The 26,925-nt window shown below is 41.0% G+C and overlaps 1 protein-coding gene across 8 annotated transcripts in view; it reads left to right on the top strand.

Moving 5' to 3' along the window:
- The window catches only part of LOC309355222 (poly(rC)-binding protein 3-like), a 173,546-nt gene that overhangs the window by 60,981 nt on the left and 85,640 nt on the right, over positions 1-26,925 (top strand). Inside the window, exon 1 of one of the 8 annotated variants that reach the window (XM_081885864.1) lies at positions 9,229-9,324. The exons of 4 other annotated variants lie outside the window; for them this stretch is intronic. The gene's annotated coding sequence lies outside the window, so the exon portion shown is untranslated. Of the gene's footprint in view, positions 1-9,228; positions 9,325-13,910; positions 14,029-22,325; positions 22,383-26,925 lie in introns of those variants that run through there. 3 more of the 8 variants (XM_081885854.1, XM_081885868.1, XM_081885865.1) reach the window with 3 other exon arrangements.

The following is a 26,925-nucleotide window of genomic DNA, read 5'->3' as shown; positions in this document are numbered from 1 at the left end:
TCAATGGTGGAACTGAAAAGTAAGGAATGTAATCTTAGGCTGAGGGCTGTCCCAGAGTTGGAACAGGGCAACCTAGAGAAATTCTTGACGGAGCTGTTTTCTAAATTTTGGGGGGTTGAAGAAGATAAAGACTTCAAGATTGTGACGGCCTTCAGACTGGGAAGATCGGTTAAAAAAGATAAGTCCAGAGACTGTTTGGTTTGTTTGAGAACAAGAGAGGAAAGAGACAAGATATTAGGCCAACACTTTAAAAAATCCCTGGAAGTCGAAGGCAAAAGGGCAGAAATTTATAGAGACATTCCTAAATATTTGCTGGACCTTAGAGCCACATACACAGACTTGGCCAAATTGTTAAGATACAACGCAATCCCTTACAGGTGGGAATTTCCTCAAGGTCTGTCATTCACCTATAAAGGAAAGAAGGTAAGAATTAAAACGCCAGAAGACCACCAGAAGTTCCTACACGACAACGAGGAGGACCTCCAAAAGAGAGCCGTAGATTCTTGGCCTCCACCACCGGGATTACCACCAGGATCCATACCATCTGGAGGCGGCCCGGCACCACAGCTTCCGGAAAAGGACGACAAATTAGATACCCAACTGTGATACCCAAGAAGTAGACCGGGATGTCTCTACAGCTTCTTAGTTGGAATATAAATGGCGGGAATTCTCCAGAAAAACGCAGAAAAGTATTTCATATTTTGAAAAAAGAACAATTGGACATTATTTGCCTGCAAGAAACACATGTGACAAGACTCCATAGAAAAGTGCTAATCAATAAAAGGTTAGGCCAAGAATTTATTTCATCGGATAAAGTTAAGAAAAGAGGAGTGGTGATTTATGCAAAGGAGAACTTGTCCCCAAAATTTGTATTTAAAGACGAACAGGGCAGAATTTTGGCAATTGAAATCCAGACACAAGGAGAAAAGTTTTTAATTTTAGGAATCTACGCCCCAAATGATGGAAAATCGGAATTTTTTAAGAAGCTGCACGAGATTATGCTGGACTATTTGGACTATAACAACATTATCATGTTGGGAGATATGAACGGTGTCGCCTCAGTGAATATGGATAAGTCACAAAGTGCTAATATAACGAAAGATGGCAGACTTCCAAAAACCTTTTTTGAAATGACTGACAATTTGGATTTGATCGACATATGGAGGATCAAGAACCCTCTAGGGAAAGAAGGAACTTTCTTTTCTGAGGCCCATATGACATGGACGCGAATCGACCAAATATGGATAACTAGAGGGCTGGCACCTAAGACCAGAAAAGTGGAAATCTGCCCAAAAACCTGCTCCGACCACAACGCCTTGAGAATGGAATTGAGACTAAATACAACCGGATCGTTCAGATGGAGAATGAATGACGCCTTGTTAAGAGATCAGGAGATTGTTAAGAAGGCCCAAAAAGTTTTAAAGGACTATTTCGAAATAAACTTAAAGACAAATGTGGAAAAAAGAATAATCTGGGACGCAAGCAAAGCAGTGATAAGAGGGTTTCTAATACAACAGAACACGATTAAAAAAAGACTCTGGAATGAAAAGAAGGAGAAGATCTTGGAGAAAATAAGAGAAGGAGAGAGAAAACTGAGATCCAGGCCTAAATCAAAGGAAGTATTGAGAGAAGTGAAGTTTTTCCAGGCACAATATTCGAAACTGATAAATCAAGAGGTGGAATGGAAAATTAAACAAATGAAACAAAGATCCTTTGAATCTGCAAACAAATGTGGAAAATTGTTAGCCTGGCAGCTGAAAAAGAGACAAAAACTTAACACAGTTACAAATCTAGAGATTGAAGGGAGAATGGTTCAGAAACCCGATGAAATTAGAAGGTCCTTTCAGAGATATTTCAAAGAACTCTATTCTCAAAGGCCACAAAAAAGCTCAGAGGTGGACCAATTTGTTATAACTAATGGATTACAAAAAATACCCCAGGAAATGAGAGCAACCCTGAACTGTAATATTACAACACAAGAAATTGAATGCGCCATTCAGAACCTCCAACTGGGCAAATCTCCGGGACCTGATGGGCTTACTTCCAAATATTATAGGGTACTGAAGGACTCATTGACACAACCATTGCTGGAGGTTTGCAACCAGATTATGGAGGGGAGGAAGGCACCGGAAACGTGGAAAGAAGCCTTCATCACGTTGATCCCAAAACTAGAATCTGAAAAAACTCAACTTAAAAACTACCGTCCTATCTCACTCCTAAATGTGGATTACAAAATTTTCGCAGACATTTTGGCAAGTAGGTTTAAGAAAGTCTTAAATGAAGTGATTCATAAGGACCAAGCAGGCTTTCTCCCTGGTAGGCATTTATTTGACAACACAAGAAACATCATTGACATTTTGGAGTTTTTACAGATTAATTCAAACACAAGAGCGGTGTTGATCTTTATTGATGCGGAGAAGGCCTTTGACAACATTTCTTGGCTGTTTATGAAGAAAAATTTGGAAAGGATGGGAGTAGGGCGGGGGTTTGAAAATGGAATAGAAGCAATTTATTCAGAACAAAAAGCCAAATTGATAGTAAACAACGTGGTGACAGAGGAGTTTAAAATTGAAAAAGGGACACGACAGGGGTGCCCTCTATCTCCTCTGTTGTTTATTTCAGTCCTGGAGGTGTTATTGAACATGATTAGAAATGACCGGTTGACACAGGGAATTGTGGTCGGAGAGAAACAATATAAACTGAAAGCTTTCGCAGACGACTTGGTATTAACATTACAGGAGCCAGCCTCTAGTACTAAAAGAGCGTTAGAATTAATTTCTGATTTTGGTCGGGTGGCGGGATTTAAGCTGAATAAACAAAAAACTAAAGTTTTAGCAAAAAACTTGACAACTATTGAAATAGAGGAGTTCAGAAAAGAAACAGAACTAAATGTGGTTAAAAAAGTAAAGTACCTAGGGGTGCACTTGACCTCCAAAAATTTGAATTTATTTAAGGACAACTATGAGAAATGTTGGTCAGAGATAAAAAGAGATCTGGAAACATGGTCAAGATTAAAACTTTCCTTGCTGGGCAGAATAGCTGCTATAAAGATGAATGTATTGCCGAAAATGCTATTTTTGTTTCAGGCCCTCCAGATCGTGGATAAGGTGGAATGTTTTGGAAAATGGCAGAGGGATTTATCTAAATTTGTCTGGCAGGGCAAAAAGCCCCGAATAAAGTTCAAAATACTAACAGATGCGAAAGAAAGAGGGGGGTTTGCCCTGCCGGACTTGAGGTTATATTACAAAGCTGCAGCCCTCTGCTGGTTGAAGGATTGGATCCTATTGGAGAACACCGACGTCCTTGACCTGGAGGGATTTGATAATGCTTTTGGGTGGCATGCATATTTGTGGTATGACAAGGTTAAAGTTCATAAATTGTTCAAAAACCATATTGTCAGAAGGGCAATTTTCATGGTCTGGTCAAAATATAAAGACTTATTGGAGAGTAAAACTCCGAGGTGGCTCTCACCGATGGAGGCCAAAGCACGTAAAAGACTCAATATGGAGGCCCATTGGCCTAAATATTGGGAAATAATTGAAAAAATTGGAGATAAATGGAGGTTACAGAGTATGGAAAAGTTAAAAAACAAGGTGCGAGATTGGTTGCATTATGCTCAAATCCAGGAAGTTTTTAAAGCAGACAAAAAAGTGGGCTTTCAGGAGGAAAAATCGAAACTAGAAACAGAGTTGCTTGAGCCAAAATCTAAGCTAATTTCGAGAATGTATAACTTGCTGCTTAAATGGAACACACAGGATGAGATTGTCAAATCCTCTATGATAAAGTGGGCACAGGACCTGGGGCATAACATTATGTTTGAAGACTGGGAAAGGTTATGGAACACCGGAATGAAATTCACGGCATGTACTGCCTTGAAGGAAAACATTATGAAAATGATATACCGGTGGTACATGACCCCAGTCAAGCTTGCAAAGATATATCACCTGTCCGATAATAAATGTTGGAAATGTAAGGAAGAGGAAGGGACATTTTTACACCTCTGGTGGACCTGCCCGAAAGTGAAGGCCTTCTGGGAAATGATACATAATGAACTAAAAAAGGTGCTGAGATTCACCTTACCTAAGAAACCGGAGGCCTTCCTTCTGGGCATGGTAGACCAGAGGATGGTCAAGAAAGATAGAACTTTCTTTATGTACGCTACTACAGCAGCGAGGATTCTGTTGGCAAAGCACTGGAAGACACAAAATCTACCCACATTGGAAGAATGGCAGACGCAGCTGATGGACTATATGGAGTTGGCTGAAATGACTGGCAGAATTCGAGACTCGGGAGAAGAAGAAACGGAGGAAGTTTGGAAAAAATTTAAGGACTATTTGAAAAAGCAGTATAAGTTGTATGAATGTTAAAAAATGCTCCTTTCTAGGAAGGTATAGCTTCAGTATCGGCAAATTTTTGAATTGATAAATAAGACACTATAAGACAGAAGTGAGGTAACGAAATATTTTTATTGTGTGGAAATTAAAAATTAATGCAACTGTATTGAAATGTTTACATCAGATAACACGATAAAATGGAAGATATATTGTTATGTATAAAACAAGTCAACAAATTGCTGAGGTTTTGGTTACACAGGGAATGCAGTGCTCGGGAGATGGGGGAAGTCCATTGGATTCATGGAAGTATGTATTTGAAAGTGGAAATTTGTTTATTAAAAACCTAATAAAATATTTATTAAAAAAAAACAAAACAAGGAATCTAACAAGATTTTACTATGCCCTCCCCCCTCAACCGGGGCTGAATGGACTTTATTTAAAATTATTCCTGGGCTGGGCTAGGAGTGCTGTTGGTGCGGGGGGGGGGGGAAATGAATTGCTGCTGAGCAGGTATGGCGGAGAGGCTGAATTTGAGAAAAGATCCTGTTTTTAACTGTGCTGAGGAAGAACTCCAGAGAGGAATTTTAATGGCAGAGACTGAATATGCACTCTGTGGCTTATTTATGGCCGCAGCGCATACGCTAATCGGTGAACAGTGGAAGGAATGGAATGTGACCTTTACTTGTCGGTGGAAGGAAGGAGGCAGTCTGCCTTATTTAAGGAGGGAGTTCCAAAGTCTGGGAGCAACTACCAAGAAGACCCTCTTCGGCATCCCCACCAAGCGCGCCTGTGAGGGTGGTGAGACTGAGAGAAGGTCTTCTCCTGAAGACCTCAGTATTTCCGATAGCTTGGACCTAAGCCATGTAAGGCTTTCTAGGTGATAACCAGCACTTTGAACTGTGCCCTGAAACAGACCCGTAGTCAGCTGTTGCAACAAGGGAATTGTCTGCTCCTTATAACCACCTCAGTCAACAATCTGGCTGCAGCTCTTGAAGCTGGTTGAAACTTCTGGGCACTTTTCAAAGGCAGCCCCACGCAGAGTATGCTACAGTTCTGTCGAGTGTTTAGTTCATTCATTCATTCATTCATTCAGCCTTTATTGGCATAATAATGTTCAGTTGAAATCCCCTTCCTTCGTTTGGGCCCTACCTTAAGAAGCAACAGGAAAACCTCCTTAGCTTTGGAACTGCAGAGATGGGCAGGGGTCTTAACACCAATTGTGCAGCCCCCCCCCCCCAGGTTCAAGACTGGGAGCAAGGCTGGCTCTTTTGGCCACTCTGCTTCTGAGCTCACTGAAATAAAGACTTGCCTCCCCAGGCACTCTCTCCTGCCCTGGAGCTGGAACTCTCTCCTTGGAATGCCAATGGATTTTAATTGGCTTGAAAAGTGGCCTATGATTTTGACTGAAAAGCAGGGAAATATATATATATTGTTCACGGAAGGAAGCAACTTGATAGCAGCTTGAAACAGTAATAGCCCTAAAATAAAAACAAAAACACTGGCATGATAGAGTAACACAAATTGAATCCCTGGTGTATTTCCATTTACAACTTCCCTTCTGGTGGAACATCTCAGTTAAAGAGCAGGTTTCAAGTGCTAAATTAATATTTTTTTAAGTACATTGAATGAATTAAATTGCTTCTAGTTACAATCTTTTATCCCAGATTTCAAGTGAGAGAGTTGTTAACCTAGCTATAAGCAGACTTAAAATAGGTGTTTCTTAAGAACCTGCTGACAGGATAAGTGCAGTGCTTCAAGTAAACCATTCTAATAGTTGGGCATTAAACATCTTATTTTACTTAAATGTGTCTATTGTGGAAAATGTCCTTTGTGAGAGAACTGAACTTTGTACCATAACCAAATTCCACTGACACCATTGTGAGTGGTATTTCACAGGAAGTATATGTTCAATGCATTTGTTAATGCAGTTCTCAGTGTTTATGTGACTTTTAGACTGGTCTGGCTGTAAGTATCAGGATTATAGGCTTGCGTGTGTAGCTGGAGAGTATAGTATTTAGTGAATGAAGTATCTGAACTTCCACATTTCCATATTCTCTATGGCAAATCTTTAACCCGGGGATAAAAATTGGGACTCAAGCCCAACCTCCTCCCCCATCAAATTTTCCCCTTGAAGAGACGGATTTGTGTCTTGCCCCCCCCCAACACATACACACATCTTGCTCGATCCAGACCACCAACACCCAGCCCATTTTCTCTGTTCTTCTCTGCACCCACCTTTGCAGTCCTGCTTGCCCCCCACCCTGAGTGCTCTTCACCAGTGCCACCCTGCCCCCTCCCCTTTCTCAGCTGCCAAGGACCCCACTTGGCTGTAGCCCTGTCTACCCCCTCCATTCCTCGTTTCCCCCACCCCTCTCTGGTGAATGTTCCCAGTCACCCACCCACCTCCCTCCTTCACAAAGCTCCCACTCCCCATTTGAGCCCCCCATCTCCCTCCCAGCTACCCCTGGAAGACAGCCACCCTTCCCACTTCCCACCCTCCACTTTCCAGATGTAGTCTCAATATCTGCCCCCCTGCCCACATCCACAGGCCTTTTCCTGAGCCTTCCTGATCATGGAGGTTCTTCCACCATGCCCCTCACAGCCACTATCCCCATCCACCTCAACCGCCTGCCTGCTACTGTCACACTGTCACACTGCCACTGACGCACCTCCACAGTAACCATAGAGAGGGAAAGTGGGAAGTGGAGTGGCACACCATCTTCAGCGCCTGGGTGCCCCCAGGATAACCAGAGGTAATTTCTGGGACATTCCAGGATCCATTCAGAAGCCAGGAATGTTTTTTTATTAAAAAAATTGGAATGTCCCAGTAAAAACAGGACGGTTGCGGGGTATGCTGTGGTGGTTTAGGCAGGTGTCATTTCAGTCTTCTAAAAAAAATCTTGCTTCATATACCATGTGTAACAAAGACTGCTGTGGAAGGCAAGAATTAGTCCGTTTTGTGTGCATGTTAGCTTTCCTGAAATATACCTTGTTAATTTCCACATTTCTATATTTCACATGGTTTAGTAAGGTGTCGTTTCAGTGTTTTAAAACTGGCTTCCTTTCGTTCCTTGCTATTGCAGCACTAAGTTAAGACTGCTGTGGAGGGCTGTCAGCAGCGTCCTCAAGAATCTAATGTCTTCCAAATTGGCGTGGCACCTCTTCATTCTGGCTCTTTCCATACTGGTGTGAAATCCACTGGGTGGTTTTCATGTACAAGCCCAATTCAAATGGGTGAGGGCTGTGCAAGACCCCTGTAGTTAGAAAGTGTGTTCTCAAAAAAATTGAGAAGAGCAAAGTTGTTGTTTTTTTGAATGCTTTATTGAAATTAAAAGAAACAAAAATCCAGAAACAACAATAAAAAATTACATCAAATCACATTAAAAACTTCTTACATCTGTAATGACTTCCTGTCACCCCATCATGCATCTACCACCTATTTCTTCAAGGGCACTTTCCGTTTTCATGTATTAATTTGCATTGAATACTTATTCTATGAGTTTCTACTGTACCACAGAGATCATTCAAGGCCTGCCATTGACGTCTTGTTATTACGATGTTCCTTAAGATATTTTTTGTACATGTGGGTATGTTCTCTCAAATTCCTTGTCATTTTTGTCAGCTCAACGTATTCTAACAGTTTGCTTTGCCACTCCAGTTTGGTTGGGATTGTGTCCCCTTTCCAGTGTGTAGCGATTAATATTCTTGCAGCTACCATGGTGTACAAGAATATTTTCCTCGCCGTTTTAGGGATGTCTGAACCTAGTATACCCAAAAGGAAAGCTTCCGGCTTTTTAATAAAAGAGATCTTAAACATCTTTTTGAGCTCGTTATAAATTACCTCCCCAAATTTCTTTATTTTCTTATAGTTCCACCACATATGTAGCATTGTACCTTCCGCTTCCCCACATCTCCAACATTTACTTGAGGTATTTTTATACATTTTAGATAGTTCTAATGGTCTTAAATACCAGCGGAATTGTATTTTCATAAAATTTTCTTTCAATACATAACACACAGTAAACTTCATATAACCCAGATCTTGAGCGCATTTAACCATTACTAATTTTACCTCTTCCTCCTTGACTTCCCAGACAAGGAGGAGTCTATGCATTTTAGAAAGAGTTTTTCCTTTGGAGTTAATCAATTCTTTTTCCAAACTGGAAGGCTCCGTCGCAAAACCATTTCGTTTATCAAGTTTAAATATCTCATGGAGTTGATGATATTGTAACCAATCCTAAAGATATACCCTAATTTCTTCAAAACCTTTTAGTTTCATCTGATTTTCTTCCTCTTAACAATACTTTGTATGTTGGCCAATTCCCTTTCATATTTTTCTTCTTCACTGCCAGTGCTTCTAGGGGAGATATCCACCATGGGGTTTTGGGTTCAAGCAGATCTTTATATTTTGCCCAAACCATATATTGAGGTTTCCTTATAACATGGTTTTGTGTACCTTGACCTTGTTGTAACCTAAGTAGGCATGCCAGCCATAACAGTTGTCAAACTAAAAGGGTTCTAGGTCAGTATTTTGTAGTATACACCATTCCTGGATCCAGGAGAGACAGGCCACCTCATAGTAGAGTTTCAAATCTGGCAGGGGAAATTCCCCTCTTTCTTTAAGGTCAATTAATAGTTTACGTTTAATCCTGGGCGAAAAGGAAAGTTTTCTTATATTCATGCTCAGGACCAGAGGTGATCTCTTAGAAGCTCTAGGACCCAGTATGGGTAAGTGGTGGGAGTATTTGGCCCTTACAGCTTCCACTGAATATTTAAATATTAAATGCAACTTTTAGATTTAGTCAATTAGTAGTTAATCTTTAGTTAGCAATCACATTCAGTTTTTGGTTTTTGCAGCTTAAGCCTTCATTTCTTCTTCAGAAATGTCAACCAGAAGTTCAAAATACTCTGGCCTCGCCTGAGTGTAACAATTATTACCAGAAAGGGAAAGTGTGAGGAATTGCTTTAAAGCTACATATTCTTTTTGCAGGTAGGCCCATTTTATTTTAAGCTTTTCTTTCACTTCCCTATTCCTAACATTGTTTGCTGTCATTCCAGGGTATATTGTGTCCTGCAGTATAGGAATAGATGGTGAAAATGATAAAATATATGTATTCATTCCTTGGACACATGTCAGGTTAGTCCAGTGAGTGTAATAATAAACGGAAGGTCAGACAATAATCACTCTCTGAGGCCCAAAAAACATTGAAAGATTACTTTGAGATAAACCTGAGAACAGATGTGGAGAAAAGAACAATTTGGGACGCTAGCAAGGCCGTGATGCGTGGTTTCCTAATTCAGCAGAATTCCATAAAGAGGAAAAAACAAAATGAGAAGAAAGAAAATTTTTTGGAGAAAATGAAAGGAGAAAAGAAACTGAGATCTAAACCAAAGTCCCAAGAGATTTTGAGAGAAATAAAATACTACCAGATGCAATATATGGAACTGATGAATCAAGAGATAGAATGGAAAATAAAGCAAATGAGACAAAAGACCTTTGAATCAGCAGACAAATGTGGGAAACTTCTGTCATGGCAATTGAAAAAGAGGCAAAAACTGAACACTGTGACATGCCTTGAAGTAGATGGGAAAATCATCCACAAGCCAAATGAGATAATTGTTTTCAAAGCTTCTTTAGGAAATTATACGCACAAGGGCCTGTAAATGAACAAGAAATAGATGAATTTATCAAAAAACATGGACTACCAAAAATTTCAGAGCAAAGCAAAATGATCCTGAATGAGAAAATTACAGTACAAGAAATAGAGGGTGCCATTCAGAACATGCAATTGGGGAAATCTCCAGGACCAGATGGTTTGACTGCAAAATACTACAAAGCGTTGAAGGAATGGTTAATACAACCATTGAAAGAAGTATGCAATGAAATTATGGAGGGGAAAAAGGCTCCCAAATCGTGGGAAGAGGCATTTATCTCACTTATACCGAAAACAGAGACTGAAAAGAACCAGGTCAGGAACTACCGCCCTATATCTTTACTGAACGTGGATTACAAAATTTTTGCAGACATTCTGGCAAAAAGACTTAAAAGAGTGCTGTTAGAGGAGATTCACAAGGACCAGACAGGCTTTCTTCCTGGGAGACAGATGTCAGAAAATGTGAGGAACATTATAGACATTTTGGAGTTATTAGAGGTGGATATTAATAGGAAAGCTGTTTTGATTTTTGTGGACGCGGAGAAAGCCTTTGACAACATTTGCTGGAGTTTTATGAAGAAGAATCTCCAAGGGATGGGGGTAGGCCTAGGTTTTGAAAACGGTATAGGTGCAATATATTCTAAACAAAAAGCTAAGTTAATAGTAAACAATGTGGTTACGGAAGAAATACCAATAAAAAAAGGGACACGACAGGGATGCCCAATATCCCCTTTGCTTTTTATATCAGTCCTGGAGGTTTTGTTAAATATGATTAGAAGGGACCAGTTGGTTAAAGGTATTCAGGTCGGAGTTAAAAATTACAAGTTAAGGGCATTTGCAGATGACCTAGTCTTAACTTTGCAACAGCCAGATACTAGTACCAAAAGAGTATTAGAACTAATTGAGACATTTGGTCAAGTAGCAGGATTCAAACTGAATAAACAGAAAACGAAAGTGCTGGAAAAAAACTTAACAATGGAAGAAAGAGAGATTTCAGAGTGAAACAGGGTTGGAAATAACAAAAAAAGTGAAATATCTGGGGGTGAACTTAACATCTAAGAATGTGAATCTATTTAAAGACAATTATGAAAAATGTTGGACAGAAGTAAAGAAAGATTTAGAAATATGGTCAAGATTGAGACTTTCCTTGCTAGGTCGAATTGCTGTTATTAAGATGAATGTATTGCCTAGAATGTTATTTTTGTTTCAGACGTTACAGATCTTAGACAAGATGGACTGCTTCAAGAAGTGGCAGAAAGACATATCCAAATTTGTCTGGCAGGGCAAAAAGCCCAGAATAAAATTTAAGATTTTAACTGATGCAAAAGATAGAGGGGGCTTTGCCCTGCCGGACTTAAGACTCTATTATGAATCAGCAGCTTTTTGCTGGTTGAAACATTGGCTGCTTCTTGAAGATACAGACATTTTGGATTTGGAAGGGTATGATAATAACTTCGGTTGGCATGCATATTTATGGTATGACAAGGCAAAGGTGTATAAAAGCTTTAAAAACCATATTGTTAGGAAAGCACTATACAACGTTTGGATTCGATATAAAGACTTGTTGGAAAGTAAAACCCCCAGGTGGTTGTCACCAATGGAAGCTAAGGCGGTGAAAAAACTTAATATGGATTCTAAATGGCCAAAATACTGTGAAATCCTAGAACAAGATGGTGAGAAGTTTAAACTTCAGAGTTATGAGAGACTAAAGTTCAAAGTTCGAGATTGGTTACATTACCGTCAGATAAATGAGACATTTAAGCAGGACAGGAAAATAGGATTTCAGAAGGAGAGGTCAAAGTTAGAAACAGAACTGTTAGAACCCAATACTAAGAACTTGTCTAGAATGTACAATTTGCTGTTGAAATGGAATACACAGGATGAAACGGTGAAATCAACTATGATTAAATGGGCACAGGATATCGGTCATGATATTATGTTTGCTGACTGGGAACAGTTATGGACCACCGGTGTTAAATTCACGGCATGTAATGCCTTAAAAGAGAACATAATGAAAATGATTTACAGGTGGTACATGACCCCAGTCAAACTAGCAAAAATATACCATTTGCCCAATAATAAATGTTGGAAATGTAATGAGACTGAAGGTACCTTTTACCACCTTTGGTGGACCTGCCTAAAGATTAAAGCCTTTTGGGAAATGATCTATAATGAAATTAAGAAGGTCCTTAAATGGACTTTTCCTAAGAAACCTGAGGCTTTTCTCCTGGGCATGGTTGGCCAATTGGTGCCAAAGAAGGACAGAACCTTTTTTATGTATGCTACCACAGCAGCAAGAATTCTTCTGGCAAAGTATTGGAAGATGCAAGAACTACCTACTCTGGAAGAATGGCAGACGAAGGTGACAGACTTCATGGGACTAGCAGAGATGACCGGCAGAATCCGAGATCAGGGGAAAGAGACAGTGGAAGAGGACTGGAAGAAGTTTAAATTATATCTTAAAAACTGTTGTAAAATTGAGGAGTGTTGAGATGTCAAGGGGTAAGAAGTAGAGAAATACAGCTGTAAATATTAAGTTTAAAGAAATTTAATGAAAGGGAACCAATAGATAAACTGATTAAAGGGTTGCTAAAGAACTTTGGAATAAGGATGCAGCGAAAGGGAGGTACGGGGAAGTCGTTATATGTTTAATGTGGTGTATGTTTTTGTTTTGTAATGTGTTTGTCTTTTATTATGTGTTGGAAAAATCAATAAAAAAATTATATAAAAAAAAGACAATAATCACTCTCTGTTCATGATGCCTATAGAACATTTGAACAGCTTGTGGTACCATGTTGCCTTAAGTGGACATCCACACACACACTATCCCAGCTGGTGGACTGGCCAGTGTGTCAGCTTGCCCAATGGCAAGTAGGCCCCCTTAAACATTAGACAGTATGTTAAAAATGTTAATGCCATTTAGTAGCTTGAAAATATAGTAGAAGTTCCAATATAGTAAAATTCTCAAAGGACCATGTGATGGGAAAGTTTGTTTTTCTGGGCAGGTTGGGTCAACAAATGCTTTCTTTTTTTCCCTGCCAGCAAACGGTTAATGAACGGCAGCCTCTGATTGGCTGGGGTTCCAGGAGAGGGGGTTGAAAAGGAGGGGATTTGGAGAGACAGTTTAGTAGGTTGGGAGACAGGGAGTGAGAGGAGAGAGAGGTGGTTCTGGGTAGGAACATCCACTCTGAGGAATATATCACAAGCTGGAGAAAGGAGTCTCTGAGCGTAGCATGAAGGACCGTGTGTGGTGTCCTGTAAGGAATTAACTGGGAGGCTGAGCCAGGAGAAGTGGAAGCTGTGAGGACACAGTCTACTTCGGTCTCATTCCAGTCAGGAGGGGAGAGATTCTTCTACAAAAAGAGAAGACTCCCAAACCAGTTAAGAGGGCGTGGAGACCCCTTGGGTCTGCTACTTGGAGGACCTCAGGAGTAGGGTAGTCAAAGGGTGTGTAACTGACAGGAAGTACCACCTTGTTTAAGAAGAAAAGTATTAAGCGGCAACAGCTGTGCAACAACTGAGAAAGAACGGAAGTGAAATAACATTATAATCCAAAGTATCCTGTGTTTTACCCACTTTGTGTCAAACTTCCTTGGTTGAATAAAATCTCTCGTTAATTTGATCAAATCCTGCCTGAGACTCCAAGTTTTCCCTCACACAAGTCCCCCACAGGATAATATGGGGTAGTTTGTAGGAATTCATGGCATTGGTGTTCTGTGAGGTGGGTGCACTGTATTTAAGTGAGGGCACGCCCAAGGGTGCCAGGGGAGAATGCCATTGCGCCGTCGCAGACCCCAAGGTGGCCCTGTCACATGCAAGCACGTGCTTTGAAAACCTTATTTTGTAAGGCTGCAACATTGGTCAGGGCCACCAGGTGACGTTGTTGCATTAGCATGAATAGAGTTGGCCATTTTACTTGGGTTAAAGGCTGCTAACACACTCAAGGGGAGAAAGAAAAAGCCCAGCTGTTTGGCCAAGGAGAGAGGGTGAGACTGGCCTAATACAGTGCTTTCTGCTCTCTCATGCAGCACCCAAAGCAAGTGAGTTATACTTTTTTACTTTGTTTTACTTTTTGAATGACTCCCTTAAAGTGGGAACAGGAAGAATTGCTATAGGCCCCCTGGACTCAGACCACAACAGGGTGAGACAGTTGCAAGGGGGAGTTCACATACCAAGACATGACTAGGAGTCCTCCTGAAGCTCTCCAAAGCAAAGGAACAGACAAGAACATTTGATAACCTTCACACCAAGGCACTGGAATTTGTAAATAAATGTAATGACATGATTTCACAGTTGAATATGGATGAAAATCAAACATTGGAAATGGACTCTTTGGAAACAGCATTGCCAGTTAAGAGGAAGAAGAAAAGTATGACAAATGAGCTTATACAGGTGAATCTCAGAAAATTAGAATATTGTGGAAAAGTTCATTTATTTCAGTAATTCAGCTTAAAAGGTGAAACTAATATATGAGATAGACTCATGACATGCAAAGTGAGATGTGTCAAGCCTTTATTTGTTATAATTGTGATGTTTATGGCGTACAGCTGATGAAAACCCCAAATTAACAATCTCAGAAAATTAGATTATTAAATGAAATCAGCAAAACAAGGACTGCAAATAGAGCAATATTGGACCTCTGAGAAGTAGAAGCATGCACATGTACTCAGTACTTGGTTTGGGCCCCTTTTGCATTAATTACTGCCTCAATGCAGCGTGGCATGGATGCTATCAGCCTGTGGCACTGCAGAGGTGTTATGGAAGACCAGGAAGCTTCAATAGCTGCCTTCAGCTCTTCTGCATTGCTCAGTCTCATGTCTCTCATCTTTCTCTTGGCAATGCCCCATAGATTCTCTATGGGGTTCAGGTCAGGCGAGTTTGCTGGCCAATCAAGCACAGTAATCCCATGGGCACTGAACCAGGTTTTGGTACTTTTGGCAGTGTGGGCAGGTGACAAAGTCCTACTGGAAAATGAAATCAGCATCCCCATAAAGCTTGTCTGCTGAAGGAAGCATGAAGTGCTCCAAAATCTCCTGGTAGATGGCTACGTTGACCCTGGACTTAATGAAGCACAGTGGACTAACACCAGCTCATGACATGGCTTCCTGTTTCCGCCTGCGCCATGGAATGGAGGTCTCCCTCGACATTGTAGGGAGAGACAGACAGAAATAAAGAATAATGGGGGAACTCATTCGTTGACTTCCTCTCTGGATGGGAGAGGAACGCGGTCTCACCTGTGGATTGCCCTGCGGTCTGGCACTTGCTTCCCTATGGCATGTGAGGGCAGGCAAAGGCACCGGGTGCATGAAGCATTCTGACTTCCATGACCCCCTGATTCGTTCCTGGAAGCAGAGGATATCCTTCTAATTGGGCTTTAATTGTACAGGCATGTGCTAGTGTCGTAGTCCTATGCCATAATTCCACTCTGCCGGTTGAAGTTTTTGGGAGTACCGTAGTGAAGGTGAAGACCACCAAAGACTGTGGGTCAGCCTGCAGTAACACTGCCCCTACTGCAACATCCAAGGCATCTGTTTCCACCACGAATGGCCCTGCTGGGTCTGGTTGCCGAAGGATGGGTTGTGAAGAGAATGCAGCTTTCATGGTGTCTAATGCCCCCTGAGCCAAACTGTCCCAGACAAACACACTTTTTCCAAAGGAGGGCAGTTAGAGGCGCTGTCACCTGAGCAAAATGCAGGATGAATGAACAATAGCAGTTTGTAAACTCCAGCAGGCACTGCACCTCCTTGTGGTTATGGTGTTGTAGTCCTGTTCGGCCAGGCATGGCAGAGCTCAGTGGAGGGAGAAGCCAGCCAACCAGCCAAGTCTCAGGGGGGTGCTTGCCTGGAGGCAGAGTCTGTATACAAGGTCTGGTCCAATCCTAAGGTTAGGAGTATCTCGGTTCATGTAGTCAGACAATCCAGGGGTCAAGAAAGCTGAGGATCCAAGCTCACGAGAAGCAAGCAGCAGCAACGTCTGGTCAGGAATGACAAATGTTGTTTCCAGTAACTGACTGAGGCTGCAAACGCTGCTTAAGAAAGCTGGAGCCAGCTGGTTCTCATAAGGAGCAATAAGGCTCCTTATGAGCAATAAGCAGCAAGTGGAGTCATTTTGCCGCCTTCTCCATCAGGCTGCTGCTCAGCAGGTGAAGCCGACTCCTGGCCCAGGAGGCGATAAGACGACAAACAGTGGAACATCTCAGCTACAAGGATTTAAAGGTTAGAATTGAGATAAGGTTTCATTCAGTGCCAGAGACAGTGGGGAGAGGGGAGCCTACAGTTGTTTTTTCAAAGTTTTTCTTCTATGTTTCTGATTTGGCAACCCTCCAAAAATACAAAATATAACGTAAAAAGTGAGGGTGGAAGAAACTGGACTAATAACATGAAATTTAACATTAAACTGGAACTGCGTGTGTGAGAGGAATGGAATGGAGAGAAAGGGGAGCATCACTCTTTAAAAAGGGCTATGTTGGAATATAAGGGACGCGGGTGGCGCTGTGCGTAAAACTTCAGCACCTAGGACTTGCTGATCGTATGGTCGGTGGTTTGATTCCCCATGGCGGGGTGAGCTCCCGTCGCTCGGTCCCAGCTCCTGCCTACCTAGCAGTTCGAAAGCACCCTTAAGTGCAAGTAGATAAATAGGTACCACTTTATAGCGGGAAGGTAAACGGTGTTTCCGTGTGCAGCACTGGTGCCGGTTCGCCAGAGCAGCTTCGTCACGCTGGCCACGTGACCTGGAAGTGTCTGCGGACAGCGCTGGCTCCCAGCCTCTAAAGTGAGATGGGCGCACAACCCTAGAGTCGGACACGACTGGCCCGTACGGGCAGGGGTACCTTTTTATGTTGGAATATAGACCAAAACCACCCCACACTCTGTTATTTTATAAGGAATGCGAAGGAGACTGAGACAATTTGGAATGTAATCTAACTGGAAAGATAACTGACTATAAATTTTCAGCTGAAAAGAGGAAAGGAGTCTGCCAGCTCCAAGGTCAGAGGTTTTCTTATTAGTCATTGACAGTTTGGAATCAGACCGCTCTTCCTAGTTTGGAAAATAAAATGGCGAGGACAGTTATTTGTTGGAACAGAGAGAGCTCTAACAAGCTCTTGAATCATGGGACGAAGTGATGCAGAGACTTTTGGATAACTCTGAGACAACTGCATCTCCCGAGGCAAATATCATGATGGCAAATATCATGATGGCAAATATCAGCAGTTGGAAGAATGAAGGACACAACACGATTTATGGTTGGGACAACATCATTGGGGGGGGGGGAAATACCACATGCAGGAAAGAACTAGATTTCAGACTGTGTACCCCACTTGAAACTCTATAAATTACTTAATATATTAACATGAATAGAAACCATAAGATTGTAGCTGTTGTATAAGGGATTACTATCTTGTAGGGTATGTAATTGAAATTATTAAGATTTTGGAACGCAGAAAAAAGAGAGCGTAACCCACCAAATCTAGCACGTGAGGCGACCACTGTAACTAAATTGTATAATTCAGTATATAAATAATTGGTTTCAACAACTGTATTAATTGGATAAAATTGGCATTGTTATAATGAACCTGTTATTGGAACGATACTGGAAAATCAATACAATATTTATTTAAAAGCATATAAAGTTATCTGCACACTATCAGTTCCTTGTCCAATGTAAGAGGACATTCTCAAAGCTAAATATAATAAAGACAGGGCTAACAAATTCACTGTCTTAGGAGAACTTGGAATCATACATGTTGCTACACAATGAAAATGAATTGTTAGATGAATTGGATGCAGAAACAATTACTGACAGATTCGCACAGTCATCTAGTGAATTCAAACAGTAACTCTGAATGTAGTGGACCGCATGAAATATGCTTTAGAACTACCTGTGAATGTGTAAAATATTCAGTACAAGCAAACTATTTAAAAATATCCACCATTATTTAATATTTAAAAATAATTATTAAAAAATTCTATTATAACAATCTATGTTTATATTTAGGTAAAGGTAAAGGGACCCCTGACCATTAGGTCCAGTAGTGGCCGACTCTGGGGTTGCAGCACTCATCTCGCTTTACTGGCCGAGGGAGCCGGCGTACAGCTTCCGGGTCATGTGGCCAGCATGACTAAGCTGCTTCTGGCGAACCAGAGTAGCGCACGGAAATGCTGTTTACCTTCCCGCTGGAGTGGTACCTATTTATCTACTTGCACTTTGACATGCTTTTGAACTGCTAGGTTGGCAGGAGCAGGGGCCGAGCAACGGGAGCTCACCCTGTTGCAGGTATTCGAACTGCCGACCTTCTGATCGGCAAGTCCTAGGCTCTGCGGTTTAGACCACAGCGCCACCTGCGTCCCTTATGTTTATATTTAGTATCTACTTTATACTGCCAGCAATATGTACAATATATGTACACTGTAATTACTAAAAACATACATTTATTTCACACAAAAATTAATTGTACCTTTTTCCACTTATGTATTTTTTGAAACATTTATTTCTTATAAAAATTAAATGATAGCCTTATAGTCCTTCGGGGTCCCCTTGTACTTGACTTCCTCAGCATTTTCATGTGCTCCATCCACATAGTGCTTCATCTCAGTAAGAGCAGAACTTTGCAGTGAACAGGTGCAGTTACTCTCCAGTATACAGGCAATGGAAGCCGTACTAAAGAACCCTAATTTGCCATTGGAATAGGCTGCTGTCCTTTGAGAGGGTGGGGCAAATGCTCCTTTTGTGCAGAAAGATATCCTTCAATAAGAGCTCCCAAGGTGACATACAGTAAAAGAAATCTAAAAGCATTGCTTCTTCAGTAATCCTAGCACCATTATGCTGGAGTCACATGTAAGGATATTAAAAAATAAAGATACTAATAGAAAAGGCCTTTCAGAAAAAAGGCTCGTGGAGTCTGCTGCTTTGAAGCAATCAAGAACAATGCTCTCAATGTTACTTTCCCCAAGCCATAGAAGATGGTATCACTTTTCTCCATTTTGTATCAATATTTGGCTTTCTGTTATTATGGGCTTCAATATTTGGCTTTCTATTATTTGTGTTTCTTCCTAATGGCATTATAAGCCACAGCTACTAAGAAGGCTGGGCTTGCCCCCCCCATATGCTCCTGGAACGATGCTTTTAGCCTTGCCACTACTGTGTGATGCTGGGCATCATGTGGTGGGCAGGCAGAATGGGTGTTGGGGTTCTGAATGCCAGTCCTGTGAGCACGGCAGAAGCCAGTCTTCATTCAGATGGAGAGCCAGAGGTGATAATATGGCTGCGCAATGACACAGATGTATGGGGTTCTTGTAGGCAAAGGCATTACGTTGCGAGACGGAGAGACCTTGTGATCCCTCTAGCTATATATAAACCTGCAGTCAGCTATTTTCAGGGTAGTCTTATTTGGTAAAGGGAAAGTAATAAAGATGGGTGAACAGAAATCTCATCTCAGTTCTTATGGTGCATACATAATATTGTTGAACAAATTCTGAAGTGTCTCGTTTTTAGAGTGAATGCTTACTGAATTTTATAATTGTTGGGGGGAAATGCTGCTTACACTTAGTGTATTTCATGAATTTCTAAAGTCTCCAAAATGTTTCGAGACAGCTGTTGCTGTTTAATATTGGAAATCTAAAAGTTTCTTCCACCATGTATATTCTAATTACATGAAAAAAATGATATAAAAATGGCTTTTATTGATGCTTTCTATTTTGGATGGATTAAGCACTGCTTTTGCAAACTTTTTCCATTGCGAAGCTACATTGGTCTGAACTAACAAATAAACAGGGGTGATAGCAGTGGTATGAGAATAAGTAAAGATCAGGAAATAAATAGTCTATAAATAGGTAGCTTTTATTGCACAGTATGACGCTTAATTGTTATAGACAAGTGCTGCTGATCCTAATCTGTACTTGCCCTAATTACAGCAGGTGCTGCAATATGTTTTGTTATAATCAATGTTTTTGTTGAAGCTGGAGGTGTTTGTTTCTCCAAATCTGATAAGCCAATCATTTCCTGATCTAGAAAAGATAGCAAATTACTGAGCCCTGAATTTAACACATGGCGAGCGCTAGCACCTTCTTTATTAAGGTATTACTTGGTTACGAAGCAAGTTTGATTATCAGAGATCTTTGCTGATGCTAATTACAGCTCTAGAAAGAAACACAGATTGCAAGTTGCTGAGACTAGAGCTGAAAATACCATTTTCACACATAGCAGTACCTTTGCATTTTCTGTGCTGTTTGTGTTGAGTGTGAGTCTTAAGCATGCAACTGAGGCAATTTTAAAGCTAAGTTGTATTCTAGCCATTGTAGGTATCATGTCTGCATTACACTACTGATTTTGGCGAATTATTTTGTTGTTGTTATTAATTAAATTTGTTAGTTGCTTTATCTTCCTGAATACACCCAAAAGCAACTTAGAAAGCAACCAACAGACAGACAACAAGCCCCACAGAGATGCATGAAAACCTGAAGAAAGAGAAATACATTAAAAATACCCACTTCTAAAGGGGCACAGATAGTTAAAGGCCAACAACCTGGTTATAGAGGAATTTTTTTGCCTGGAACTTAATGAAGGCACCAGGTGAGCCTCCCTGGGGAGAGCCTTCCACAAATGGGGAGCCACTGCAGAAAAGGCCTAATTCTTGTGTTGCCACCATCTGGGCCTCTTGTGAAGGAGGAACGCAAAGAGGTGTATCAGATGATGAGTGCAGAGTCTGGGTCAGTTTATATGGGAAGAGGCAGTCCTTGAGGTATTGCAGCCCTGAGCCATTTCATCTACCTAAGATACAGAGTGGCTGAGCCCCCACTCCATCCCCTTTTATTTTATTTTATTTTTTGCTGTTACTTCAAGTCATGATTCAACTTCTCTGGCCCCATTCCAGGAAGAGAATCCTACATCATAAAGTAACATCAATCTGATGTGCTAAGAAGAAGAAAAGAACCTTACAGTTAAGATGAAAATTCTTTAAATTCATCCATTCCTAAAGGGTGAGGATTCTCTCCCCTCCCCCCCCCAAAAAATTGCTCAGCCCAAATCCTGGACTGAAGGGGTAGCAATTAGTGTGGCTGCCAGAATTCATTTCATTCAGTTATTTAGCCGAATAAAAACTGCAGTGAAGCATGTATTAATCTCACATGGAAAATTTAGTTTTTTGGGGGAATTGAAACTTTATCATCTTTGTTTTTACTGTAATTGAAAGTAAATGGCTTTGGCTATCAGGATGATGGAAAAAATAGTGCTGAATTAATAGATACACACAGCACCATACTGTACAGGATTGAATTGAATGGGATTAAGTGTATATAGATAAGTGTGTACATAGGACTGAAGCATCACTAAATTGTTCCATTGTTCTGTTGGTGGGGAGACTATAAATATATACAAATATAGCAGCTTTCATCACTGGCCTTAACAACAAAAATATTATTGCTCTCACTGCTTTTTTTTTACATTTGATGTTTCATTTTATCATTTTACAAATATATTTAACAACAACAACAAAATCTTTATACTATCAATTTGCATTTCCCTCAACTTCCCTCCCCTCCTTTCTGTGGTTACTTAGTTTATATCTTTTTGTTACTGCATACCCAGTTCAGGCCTGTTTACTATTTCCCCTTTTAATTCTCTTTACCTCCCTGCTCTCATTGCTAATTCATGGATAGAAGGACTATTCTATGCAAGTTTCTCCATTCACTACACAAAGATTTTCATTAAACACCTTAAACCTGACTGGAATTCTTAAGATTACTTGTTTTTGCCCACAGTGGATTGTACCAGTTGCAGGTGGTGTCTCATTTTTCATGCTCTTCCATGTAAAAAAAAAAAAAAGTCCTTTCTAGTAGAAAACTGGCACATTGCAGACAAAGGGTTTAGCTCAAGACTCTCCTATTTGTGCTTATTGCCTGTGTTCAGGAGGGAGGAGGAGAAGGGATTGAGAAAAACAGACTATTAAGGGTAGGTTTCTTGCTGCATTCCCCCAGCAGTGTAGCTAGCCGCTCGGGTGCCCTGCTCCTGGGGTGCAGGATGAGCCATCCATGAGGGTGGATTAATTGGGATATCAATGAAAGGAGAAGCTGCAAAACTGTACCAGACAAGGAATCCCTGGGCTGACTTTTGCAAACCTTCCAAACCAAGGCTTAGTCCCAGAACCATTTTCGTTTGTGGATTTGTTTGAAATAATTTTCATTAAAAGATTTTCTTGGTTTACAAAAGTAACTGAATTATCTCTTTTTTTAAAGTTGAATTTGCTCTGTGATAGACCATGCACATGTTCAGGGATTCTTCCCTTGAAGCAGCCCTTAGCCTGGAGTTCTGCCATGCTTCAAGGATACTTCCTTTCTTCCAGGATCTCCTTTGTCCGCCGCTGTGGCTCCTGGAGAAGCACTCTGTGTAAATAGAACAGGTAGGAGGATGGAAATATTTGCCTGGGGCTGGGAGAACACCCTACAAGTTGAGTGTCAACAGAGAATGGGAGAAGAACCTTCCTGCATGACAGCAGAAAGGAGATGCTCTTTTTCCTGAAGTGGGTGGGCCAAGCTTTATTTGGGAGCAATGTCAGGGCAGGGGCACTGGGCATCCATTCCCCACCTCTGCCAGGAGGATACCAAGTCCTTCTTCACATGGCTACGCTTCCAGAGAATGGTCTCCATCGCCAGCACACAAGCTGATGGACACAGAGCAAAACTCCAGCCCCCCCCCCCCAGGTACACTGCTGCATCCCCCCCTCCATTCTCCCAGCATGAGTGAATAAAAACCTGTGGAAGCCATTCTTCCTGTTAGTTTCATGCTCCAGCTACACCAGTAAATAAAATCTGATGCTTCCTGTTACCCCAGCAATGTAATCTGCATTGTTCCCAGATTCAAGGAAGTGTTCTGCATACTTCATTCATTTTGTTGTTGTTTAGTCGTTTAGTCGTGTCCGACTCTTCGTGAGCCCATGGACCAGAGCACGCCAGGCACTCCTGTCTTCCACTGCCTCCCGCAGTTTGGTCAGACTCATGTTAGTAGCTTTGATAACACTGTCCAACCATCTCGTCCTCTGTCCCCTTCTCCTTGTGCCCTCTATCTTTCCCAGTATCAGGGTCTTTTCCAGGGAGTCTTCTCATGAGGTGGCCAATGTCTTGGAGCCTCAGCGTCACGATCTGTCCTTCCAGTGAGCACTCAGGGTTGATTTCCTTCAGAATGGATAGGTTTGATCTTCTTGCAGTCCATGGGACTCTCAAGAGTCTCCTCCAGCACCATAATCCAAAAGCATCAATTCTTCGGTGATCAGCCTTCTTTATGGTCCAGCTCTCACTTCCATACATCACTACTGGGAAAACCATAGCTTTAACTATACGGACCTTTGTTGGCAAGGTGATGTCTCTGCTTTTTAAGATGCTGTCTAGGTTTGTCATCGCTTTTCTTCCAAGAAGCAGGCATCTTTTAATTTCGTAGCTCCTGTCACCATCTGCAGTGATCATGGAGCCCAAGAAAGTAAAATCTCTCACTGCCTCCATTTCTTCCCCTTGCACCAATTTATGCATCATCACCACCTCCAAATACTTGCAATGTGATCCTGGGGTTGTAGGCTGTTCTCTGCTGTATATACATTCTTCTTTCAAACTATAAATGGATAGGATGAGTGTTTTCACTGACTGGTTGTCAAAGCTTTTTTGGACTTAAAAACATCTTCCAGAGATTAATATTTCACTCAAGGCTCTTCCTTTGCCTTATGCAAATATTTTTGTGACCGTATAACAAATAGTATTTTATTTGTAACAGAAGAAAAACAAAATAAAAATGTATAAATGCACATACAAGCCTCTGATCTCTGGGAAAGAGCTGTTGGTATTATTGAATTATTTTTAGCTTGGTAGCAGTGAATAAATATTATCTAGCTCTTTATACTCGAAACACAGTAATTTTTACTTCTGAGTCAACTGACGCAATCTTACTCCCACTGTCACAGTTAGTCACTTGCTTTGTAAATTCACTCAGTGCTGCTTATGTAGAGTATAATATGCAAAGCTTGTATTTCTTCTTCTTTTTACAGATAGGCAGGTAATGTAATGGAAACTCTGGAAGGGGAGATCCCCTCCCTCAACATTTGCTGCCTGAACTCATTCACTTTTGCACTAAACTAGGGGCCAGATTCGCTTGGTGGAAATCTATCAGAGAGCACATTTCAAAAGAGGATGGGACCAGACACACACTTAATGGCACATTCTTAACACAGAGAAACACACTAGGACAGTAGGAAAAATGCAGGACCCCATGACACTTCTCTGCGCTAACAAAAATACAGAGGTGGGAATTATTGGCACGTCCATGATGAAAGAAACTTGGATCATTGCTGCTAACTCATCTTGCCTGAATGTGGGCTTCACATAATTACTGTCCTTTCTGTCTTGATGGCCAGTTTTCTTGTAAGAAGCTTTCCACAGAAGCTTCAAGAGCTGCTGCGGTTTGTCTTGGTCATGTGTGAAGAGGGAATATGCTCATTCTTCCAATTTGGAGATCAGAAGACATCTCTCCCAGCAACGGGGAGACATGGAGAGCAGATACCAACTCTGCTTCTCCCCAGTTCTGTGTAGCATGCAAAGCAGCTCTGGCTGTATCTCTTGTAACTTGATGATTTGTTACTCATTGAATAAAGGTAAAGGTAAAGGGACCCCTGACCATTAGGTCCAGTCGTGGCCGACTTTGGGGTTGTGGCGCTCATCTCGCTTTATTGGCCGAGGGAGCCTGCGTACAGCTTCCGGGTCATGTGGCCAGCATGACTAAGCCGCTTCTGGCAAACCAGAGTAGCGCACTGAAATGGCGTTTACCTTCCCGCCGGAGCGGTACCTATTTATCTACTTGCACTTTGACATGCTTTTGAACTGCTAGGTTGTCAGGAGCTGGGACCGAGCAACAGGAGCTCACCCCGTCGCGGGGATTCGAACCGCCGACCTTCTGATTGGCAAGTCCTAGGCTCTGTGGTTTAGACCACAGAGCCACCCGCGTCCCACATACTCATTGAATAGATCCACATTATTATTATTGTTATCATTTTTTAATTGAGCACTGCTCATGTAACAAAACTGTTCAATTACTAAATTAATGAGCAGGACAAACTATCCGAAACCAACCTTCCTCTGCAGAAATTCCATTTTTAACTTGCTACAAAGTTCTGTTGTGAAAATATTTTATACCGTTGTGTGTTGCTGCTGAGTCTGCTTCTCTCAGCATAATCAAAACACATGGCTAAGGAGGAGAGTGACATGTGGCTTATGAACACTGTAATTAGTTCTCCTTCCTACCTCTAAGCAGTAATTAAATCTGCTACTTCTGCTCTGTTGATTCATTTTACTTCACTGTTTAATGGCTCAGCTGAGAACATCTTTATCTCTACATCTGAAACATTTTATTCAGACAAAGAAAATAGGATAATCCACTATTTCCCCCAAGAACATGTTAAAGGAAAGAACTGTAATGCAATATGATTTGACAGTGGTGACACGTCTTGCTTATCAAATGAAACATATTAAAGGGAAATCTTCCACTAGTGTAGAAGGCAAATTTTCTACAAGTAGGTTTTTTTCCTCCAAGAGTTTCTCATGTCAGATTTTGAACCCAAATGCATCTAATTTTGAGCTGCCCTTCAGAGTCATAAATTAAATGGAGACAGTGTTTAGAATAGTAGTAATTATACAGTATGTAAAGCAGGAAATCTGATTGTTCCAATGACACCACAGATTTCTTTTTTAAATGTTACTTTAAAAAGGGATATCAATGGGCAACAGAAATCTTTGTTGTTTGGACCATCATCTTCCCTATGAGGAGAAAGGATTTTTATTTTTTTAAAAAAATAATAATCAGATTATAAGCAGAACAAAAGCGAAAGGCGGATCATATATGAAAACTTGTCCCTCCTTCTCTAAGTAGCAGAGAGTTTCAGGGATAACCTTGCACATGTTTTGCTTTCCATGTTAGGAGAGTCTGCTGGAGAGTTATCAATTTGCAAGTTGAGCTGAGCCATTTGATGCCAGTCTTGCAAAAGCAACACTGTGCCGCTGTCCAAAGCTTGCTTTCACAATCCCACTGGAACAGCCAGACTTCTTTCCCCTTTTCCGGCTTCATTCAAATGTCCACGTTGCTTCCTTCAACGCCATTCAAACGGGTGATGTGCTTCTACTAGCCACAGGCTATTAAGCAAGCCTGTGTGAGAAGGCAGCCCCTTCCTTGCACAGTCATAGAAACAAAATTTCATTTTGTATTACACACTGAATATTGAATGCTTTAAAATAATATTTTCAACTTGGAAGAGAACACTTGAGCCTATTTCCTTATGAAGACAATTGATTTTTTTCTGTTTTATTATGAAAAACATTAAAAGTAAGATAGAGATGTAATACAGAAAGAACTACACTGAAAATCCACATAAAAATATAGAAAGGAAAGAAAAAGTTTGTACAATCTTCATTGAAAACTTCATATCAATATTAAGGTCTTTTCACTGTGCTGTTTTTTGTTCTAGCTTTATCACTTCATTAACCTGACAGACCTGCATTTTTGCTTATTTCATAAGTTTCCTTTATTTTATAAATTTATGATGGTTTCATCATTTTGTACACAGCTATTATATTTTTATGAGTGGGGAGGTTACAAATACTCTCTATAAATACAGAGCCCATTTCAGCCACTCATTTAAGCGCAAAGCCCCCACTTCAAATCTCTCATCAGCCACACAATTGCCGTTGGCAAGTCACCATCTCTTATCCTCATCCTTTCTCCCTAACTATGTATATAGTGATGTAATACCTTACACGCCTGTTTTAAAGATTACTAGGAATATGTACATCAAATGCTTTGAATATTCTGAAGCGCCACGTAAATGAAAAGTATTATTTGTTCAGGCAACATATGTTAGGAGGATATGAGTACTGAGTTAGTACTTATATCTGTTTTTGGGGGTGGTGAAC

The sequence above is a fragment of the Podarcis melisellensis genome, assembly GCF_964234715.1.
Source record: "Podarcis melisellensis genome assembly, chromosome: 13".
NCBI classification, from domain to species: Eukaryota; Metazoa; Chordata; class Lepidosauria; order Squamata; family Lacertidae; genus Podarcis; species Podarcis melisellensis.
The sequence above is the reverse complement of the archived record's forward strand: the minus strand, read 5'-3'. Positions and strand labels throughout refer to the sequence as shown.